Raw genomic sequence first — 8,709 nt, 5'->3', positions numbered from 1 at the left:
CTAAAAGCAAGGAAGTCTGGGAACTGTAGTCTATGAGCCTTTGGAGAAGAAACAAGTGGACATGGCAAACTCCTGCAGAATCCAGCACAGAATGAAAATCTCACATAAGTAAGGTGATTCTTCACTTGCCTTGCAGAAAGCTTTTTTTCAACAGGCACAGATGTTTAAATTAAAAAAATAAATGCTAGAGAAATTGAACTTCTGACCCACAGCATAAAATCATTAGTGGCACAACACCTAGAACAGAATAGGGCTCCATATATACCTATTGGTCAATGTAGATTAGATAATGCCTGGTAAGTCTTGAAATTTAAGAAAGAAAACAACAGCAATGGCGACCAAAAAAATGTTGTTTCTTCCCCAAAGCTGAAAACATTCCGGCTTTGCTCTGTTACTCAAGTTTTCCCACATCCTATATTTTTGGCTATTGGTTTGGAGGCCATAATCAGGGGCCAGGAAAAGAGAGATGCTAAGAAAAGTAGAGTGGTTGGGCTGGGTTGAAACCGGCCACTCCAAAGTCTTGGCTTGCCAGATTTGGCTTTGCTCTTCCCTTTCTTTTCCAAGGGCAGCATTAGGGAAGGACTGTGGCTTGCAGGGGTGCCCGAGGACGCCGGTGTGCTTCCCGTGGCTCCGGAAAGGGCCTCCCCAGCTCCCTGAACCTCCTCTATGCCTGCTGATGTGGGAAACCTCTTTAAAACATTCAGTTGCATAATTGGAGAAAAGTAATTGGAGAAAAGGTTTAAACAGTCTTGTGGGAGGCAATAGCTTCGCTAACATTTCTACTTAAAAATAAGTGATGAAAATCAGATTTTGCAGTTTGTTATTTCAGCAGTTGTGTTTTGAACATTTTCTAAATCTGTAAAGCAGTGTAGCAAAAACAGTGGACAAAAAGGACAAATGGGCTAGTCTCCACTCCCAAGGAACTAGTGGGAGAGACAGTCATTAAAGGTCCCAATGGATTACAAGAGGAAATGATTCTGGATAGTAGTGGGACAGTGTAGAATTGGTGGGTGGAGTGCTCAAATTTGACTATCAAAAGCAGAAGCTGTATGGGGAGCAAAGTGTGGTGGAAGACTCTGGAACAGTGGGTGCTCTCTTGCTGTACCCCAACAGTCCCATAGGTATAAGTGGCTGAAGTCCTGGTCTAAAGAAGTCACTGCATTCTGGGGGCCTTCCTGTCCAGATCCTATACTACCTATGGACATCAGGGTCTTGGAATGGTGGCTCCTCTGGGGAGACCCTGGGACATTCTGCTTGGAGCAGGCTCCAAAGTGTGAATTTAAAATAAAGGTTCCAGGAGATTCTGTAGTTTGGGACACTAACAAGGTGGCTCTATAATGTCATGCAAAAAATCTGAAGAGCATTCTGAAAAGCAGGGAGTGAATCAAAGAAATTTGAGGGGCAGCGCAATCTACCCTATGCTTCAGAAAGGTCACTGGGATTATGGTGAAGGAAGCAATAATTGGGGTAACACTGATGTGTGAGGAAGGTCGGAGGAAGAGCCTTTCCATGAGGCAGATGCTCCCTAGTCGTTGTACCCCTTGTGACCCCCAGATTTTCCTAGCTTCAGGCACCTGCAGAGACAAATAACATCCCGTTATCGTGAATATTCAACTTTCCCTGGTTTGTTAACTCACCGCTATAACACAAGGATAAGCACATAACGATTCTGAGCATCTTGACTTCCAAGGAATAAAAAGAAACACAGTGAGTTCCATAGTTTGCATTAGCTCATAAAAGGAAGCACAGCCATCTGTCAGAGACAAACTGGCCTACTAACAAATTCTAAAATAGCCAGCACACGGGTCTTTATTTATTAAAGGGAAATTAAGTAACATAAGGCCAGCATCTTCAAATGCAAATGAGTCCCAGTAAACACAGGGACATAATGTAAAATCTTTACTATTCTGGTAGGGCTCCAGGGTAAAATAATCTGGACATGTTCTGTCTACAGTGGCTTTTAAAGTTCTGGATGGGGGAGGTCCAGTGATATGTGACTTACCGCTTCCCTCACCTTCACCTGTCATTGGCTTCTCCTTCATTCTATTTCAGGAAGGATAAGTATACAGGGACACCAAATAGATAGTGCCAGGGAGAATGGAAGAGACAGGAGGGCGAGAAGACCAGGAATCTAAGATGACATCAAGGCGGGGACTGGGAAAGGGAAGAGGGAACAAATGAAAGAGTGTGGCTTTTAAATGTTTCAAATGCCAGGCCCACCATCTTGGAAAAATGGCGGAGTAAGGGCAGCCCTCCTGCCGACCCCCTCGCATTCGCTCCGGTACTGCCTCCGCTGCCCAGTGGCCCAGCTCCTGGCCTCCTTCCTCCCAGTTTCCTAATTCAGGTTGGAATGAGTTCGGACAGGCTTGTCTCAGGTGCTTTCTTACCGCTCCAGCAAAGGGAGGTCAGGAGAGAGGAGGGAGAAGACAGAGGCTGCCTGATAGCAGCGATGGCTATGGGGCCTCTCCTGGCGAGGAGGGCGGTTCCTGAGGGCCCGGGTCAGACAGGCAATGCGCATTCTCTCTCACTTGCCCAGACCCACACAACTGGCCAGTGTCCGAGCTGGCATCCAAAACTAGCCCCTACTTGGGTCTCTTTTCCCTTTATGTCACTATCTACTTGGTCATCTCTAGGAGGCAGTCAATTACACTGGTTTCTCATTGCTTTATGTAGCCCCTGATTTTACTCTGAGGCCAGAGATTAAGAAACAGGAAGTACACCCTGGCAGGTTGGCTCAGCGGTAGAGCGTCAGCCCAGCCAGTAGATGTCCCTGGTTGATTCCCGGACAGGGCACATAGGAGAAGCAACCACCTGCTTCTCCACCCCTTCTTTTCCACTTTCTCTCTCTCTCTCTCCCTCCCTCTCTTTCTCTCTCTCTCTTTTCCTCCCACAGCCATGGCTCGACTAATTGGTTCAAGTGCATTGCCTGGGCACTGAGAGGGCTCCATGGAGCCTCCACCGTAGGTGCCAAAAATAGCTGGTTCTGAGCATGGCCTCAGATGGGCAGTGCATCAACTCCAGATGGGGTCACCAGGTGGATCCTGGTCCAGGCCCATGCGGCAGTCTGTCTCTCTATCTCCTCTTTTCTAGCTTGGAAAAGAAGAAGAAAGAAACAGGAAATAAAAAGAGGCCGAGGTGCTAAGAAGTGGCTTTCTTGCCTTTGCCTCTCTTCTCGTCTCTAAGTCCCTAAGAGCAGGCAGGTGGGTGAGGAGAGATGGAGGTGCACTGGCAGGACCCCTGGACTCATGAGGGAAGACGTTCCTCTGAGAGTGCCTGCAGACTATATCCGGTCAGTGCAAGGTGGCTGCAGTGACTGGTTCATTCCCCCAGAGCTGCCCCAGCCCTTCCTCCACAGGTGGGCATCCTCCTGCTCCCAGCCAGCTCTGCCTGGGCACGGGTGCCATTAGTGGATGTGCCGGCCCTTGAGCATCTTCCGGAGCCTTCACCCTGGTGATGACAGCCGCCGGTTCCTAGTGAAGGCTCTCTCCACTACTGTCTTGTACAAAGCTTCTTAAAACTTTGCTTTATTTCCTAACATTCTGAAGAGTCCGCATATGCTCCCATTTTCAACCTTAAATCACTTAGAACCTCCTCCTACAATGATCTGCATGTGCCACCTCATTCTGATTGGAAGGCAGAGTCCCTACAAAACACCTAGAAGATTTTTACATGTTGAAGTTCCTGTATTTCGCCTACTGCTTCTCCTGTTTTCCTCCACTCTGAACCACAGTGCTGCCCCCCCATATATCCTTCCCAAAGGTGAGCACACTGGGTGCCTCCGGGCGTTTGCACCTGCTGTTTCCTTTCCTGTCCCCCAGTTGCTCACTTGGTTTATTCTCTCATTCTGATCTTTGCTCAGATGTCACATTTAATGTTGCCCACTGCTCCTCACCCCAACCTTTGTACGTTCCTAACTCTCCTCCATTGTGCATATTACATTGGACCACTATGCATTTTACTTGTTTACTGCTTTTCTCTCCACCCTGCCAGAAAGTTAGCTCTGTGGAGCTAACTTTTTTTGATTACTATAGCTTGAAAGAGTGCCTGCTATATAATAGAGGCTCAATAACTGTTTACTGCATTAATAAATCAAGATTTCGAGAAAAAAGCCAAATTGGACACAGAGTCTTTACATGGCTTCCTGTGTGTGACAGGTGGCCTTCAGTGAGTGATCACTAACCCTGAAATATAAAAAACTTCACTATTCCTGCAAAAGAACCAGGGTCAGAACTTTCTCAGGGTCTGCACTTGACAGAAGCAGTAAGACCACCTCTAGGCAAAAGAAAAGTGGGTGATTGAGGGGGGGCTTCCATCCCTTTTTTTTTCTTTACCCCTCTTTACTCCAGGGCAACCCTGGGCTAATCCACTAATCCTCTCTATAATGCATTAAGTAATAAGGTTTAAGGTGTTGGTACTCCCAGTAATATTTATCCTTTAAACAGAAATCTTTTTTAAAAAACTGATTTGAGAGACAGGAAAAGAGAGAGCGAAGCGAGAGATGAGAAGCATTACCTCATAGTTGCTTCACTTTAGTTTTTCACTGATCGCTTTTCATTCAGGCTTTGACCTGGGGGTTTAAGCCAAGCCAGTGACCCCTTGCTCAAGTCAGCAACCTTGGGCTTCAAGTCTGACTTTTGGGCTCAAGCTAGTGAATTTAGGATCATATCAATGATCCCACAGTCAAGCCAGTGACCTGCATTCAAGCTGGTGAGCCAGCGCTCAAGCCAGTGAGCTCTGGGGTTTTAAACCGGGACCTCAGCATTCTGGCTTGACTCTCTATCCACTGCACCACCACCAGCCAGGCTGAAATATTTCTTTCTCTCCCTGATTTGAGAGAGAGAGAGAGAGAGAGAGAGAGAGAGGAAGAGAGAGAGAGAGAAGAAGGGGAGAGGAGGTGATAAAGAAGAAAGAGAGAGAGAGAAAAGTATCAAGTGTTCCATTTAGTTGTGTACTCATTAGTTGTTTCTCATGTATGCCCTGACCAGGGATCGAACCTGTGACCTTGGTGCACTGGGACGATGTTCCATCCACTGACCCACCTAGCCAATGACTAAAAAGAAATCTTGCCTGACCAGGTGGTGGCGCAGTGGATAGAGCGTCGGACTGGGATGCGGAAGGACCCAGGTTCGAGACCCCGAGGTCGCCAGCTTGAGCGCGGGCTCATCTGGCTTGAGCAATAGAGCTCATCAGCTTGGACCCAAGGTTGCTGGCTCCAGCAGGGGGTTACTCGGTCTGCTGAAGGCCCGCGGTCAAGGCACATGTGAGAAAGCAATCAATGAACAACTAAGAAGTCGCAACGCGCAACGAGAAACTGATGATTGATGCTTCTCATCTCTCTCCGTTCCTGTCTGTCTGTCCCTGTCTATCTCTGCCTCTGTTAAAAAAAAAAAAAAAAAAAAAAAAAAAAAGAAATCTTGAAGACCAAAAGTTGGAGAGGATCAGAATGGATAAATCTCACCTGGTAGGATTTCAGATTCTGCACGTTCTAGGCTGGGGGTTCAATTTGGAACTTGAATCGCTGTCTAGGAACAGAAAGTCAGCAGGTATAAAGCAATAACCTATAACACTGATCAATTTGAAACTAAGGCAGCAAATAGAAATATTGTCACTTCTCCTGTATATACTTCTCATTTACTTACCAGTGATAATAAAACCTTGCCACCTCCAAATCTGAGCTAATTTCAAAGTCAAGTCTGTCTTTATCTTTTCTCCCTATTATTGGGTTTCCCTGTTAACCAGATCAAGATATTTACTAACTCCTAGTCCAAATTCAAGCAAGCATAAGCATGTGTGCAGACACGTGCGCATGTGCACATGCACACATATACATGCACTTTGTCCCCTGTGCACTGCAGATGCTTCTAAATGCCATCTCTTGTTCTTTTTCCAGGGTTGTTTCACCTAATTCCTTCTTTTACCTTTCACCTGGGGCCTCTTGCTTGATTTTTGTATTCAGCAGTCTCTCAATGACTAAAAAAAGTACTGGTGTGATGTAAATAGGCTCAAAATACTCTTACTAATCAAACTTCAAGGCCAGTCAGCCATTCACTGGGCCCATGTCTGTGAATATGGGTTCAGGGCAGGGTGAGCAGGGCTCTGGCTTGGACCTTTCTGGCTTTATGGCTTAGTAGAAGTCACTCCAAGTTAAAGGAATCCAAGAAGCTGGGTTCACTTGAAGTTATTTGTGAGCAGATTTCTTGTGCTGAATTAGATGCCTAACCCATGTGGGTTTGCTCTTCTTCTACATGCTTCTCCTTCTCCTCTTCTTCCTCCTCCTCCTCCTCCTCCTCCTCCTCCTTCTCCTTCTCCTTTTTCTTCTCCTTCTTCTTCTTCTCCTCCTCCTCCTCCTTCTCCTTTTTCTTCTCCTCCTCCTCCTCCTCCTTCTTCTTCTTTTCTTTAGGTGAGAGGAGGGGAGATAGTGAGGCAGACTCCTGCATGCACCCCAACTGGGATCTACCTAGCAACCCCATCTGGGGCCAATATTTGATTATCGAGCTATTTGTAGTGTCTGAGACTGATGGGCTCGGACCAATTAAGCTATCTTCAGTGCCTGAGGCCACGCTCAAACCAATCAAACCAATGCCAGCAAGAGGGGGAAGAGGGAGGGAAAGAAAAGCAGATGGTAGCTTTTCCTGTGTGCCTTAACCTGGAATTGAACCTGGGACATTCATATTCTGGGCCACTGGCCAAGGCCTCCATATGCTTCTTTTTTTTTTTTTTTTTTTTTTTGTATTTTTCTGAAGCTGGAAACGGGGAAAGACAGTTAGACAGACTCCCGCATGCGCCCGACCGGGATCCACCCAGCACGCCCACCAGGGGCGATGCTCTGCCCCTCTGGGGCGTCGCTCTGTCGCGACCAGAGCCACTCTAGCGCCTGGGCAGAGGCCAAGGAGCCATCCCCAGCGCCTGGGCCATCTTTGCTCCAATGGAGCCTCAGCTGCAGGAGGGGAAGAGAGAGACAGAGAGGAAGGAGAGGGAGAGGGGTGGAGAAGCAGATGGGCGCTTCTCCTGTATGCCCTGGCCGGGAATCGAACCCGGGACTTCTGCACGCCAGGCCGACACTCTACCACTGAGCCAACCGGCCAGGGCTCCATATGCTTCTTAATCTGCCTCAGCACTAACTGGGGAAACTCAGTGCATTTCAAGTCACAGCTCTACCAGTACTCTGTACTGTAACCCTAGCATAACAGCCCAGCCCTCGGCCCCATGCTCTATTCACATTTTACACTCACCTCCTGGGTAAACTAGTCAAGTCTAGAAACTCCAGCTATTTTTATGTTCTATAGCTCCAACTTAGAGTTATGGTTCCAGCACTGGCCAGAGGTCAATCCCTTAGCTCAAGTTTCAATCTAGACATTTCTATAGTATGTCCTCATCAACATTAATTTACTCCAATAGCCTTCAAGTTGAAACTCTTGATGGTCTTCTGGATTCTTTGTTTTCCTTTATCTTTAGCATCCATCAAATATTATCTATAAGATCAATATGTAAGTCTCTCTCTAGGATGTGTCTCACTCACATATTCACAGGACTATATTAGCTTGTGTATTTGCTAACCTGCCATCACTGTAAGGACCGCATACTGATGGCTTAGAACAGGGGTCCCCAAACTTTTTACACAGGGGGCCAGTTCACTGTCCCTCAGACCGTTGGAGGGTTGGACTATAAAAAAAAACTATGAACAAATCCCTATGCACACTGCATATATCTTATTTTAAAGTAAAAAAACAAAATGGGAACAAATACAATATTTAAAATAAAGAACAAGTAAATTTAAATCAACAAACAGACCAGTATTTCAATGGGAACTATGCTCCTCTCACTGACCACCAATGAAAGAGGTGCCCCTTCCGGAAGTGCGGTGGGGGCCGGATAAATGGCCTCAGGGGGCCGCATGCGGCCTGCGGGCCATAGTTTGGGGACCCCTGGCTTAGAACATGGTAGAAATTCATTGCCTCGGTTCTGGATGTTAGAAGTCTGAAATCAAAGTGCCAACAGGACCATGCTTCCTCTGGAGCCTGTAGAAAAACCTTTCTTGCTTAGCTCCGAACTTTTGGCAGTTTGCCAGCAATTTTTGGTGTTCCTTTGGTTGCAGATGCATCACTTCAATCTTTTGTTTCCACGTGGCATTCTCCCTGTGCGTTTTTGTCTCATATGGCCATCTTCTTATGAAGACATCGGTCACAATGGATTAGGTGCTTACTGTACTCCAGTTGACCTCCTTTTAACTAATTATATTTGCAATGATCCTACTTCCAAATAAGCTCACCTTTAAAGGTACTGAGGGTTAATACTTCAACATGTCTTTTTTTGGGGGGGGTGGGAGGACATGGTCCAATCCAAAACAATGAGTGAGTTACGACATTATTTATATATTAAAATAAATATAGGTGTATAAGGAGAAGGAAAAATGACATTTCTATGAAAAGCCACCAACTTTAAAGACAGTTTTGTCTTGTGCTGGCTGCTTGGATTCCCCTCTTTCATATTCACTCAAGGATACGACTGACTTTCACTTGCCTCTCCACCCTCCTCTAGCTGCAGGGGTTTTTTTGGTGGGGAAGTTTGAGAAACACTAATACAACACCATGGCTGGTCTCTCTGGTAGGAGCTGGTTTGGCTGCACAAACTTATAGTCACACAACTTACAGCCACTTAACTAAATCAGGGTCTTTTTTCCCCCTTGTATGTTTCTATGGAACAAAAAGT

This window comes from Saccopteryx leptura, chromosome 1 (genome assembly GCF_036850995.1).
Source record: "Saccopteryx leptura isolate mSacLep1 chromosome 1, mSacLep1_pri_phased_curated, whole genome shotgun sequence".
NCBI lineage: Eukaryota > Metazoa > Chordata > Mammalia > Chiroptera > Emballonuridae > Saccopteryx > Saccopteryx leptura.
The sequence above is the reverse complement of the archived record's forward strand: the minus strand, read 5'-3'. Positions refer to the sequence as shown.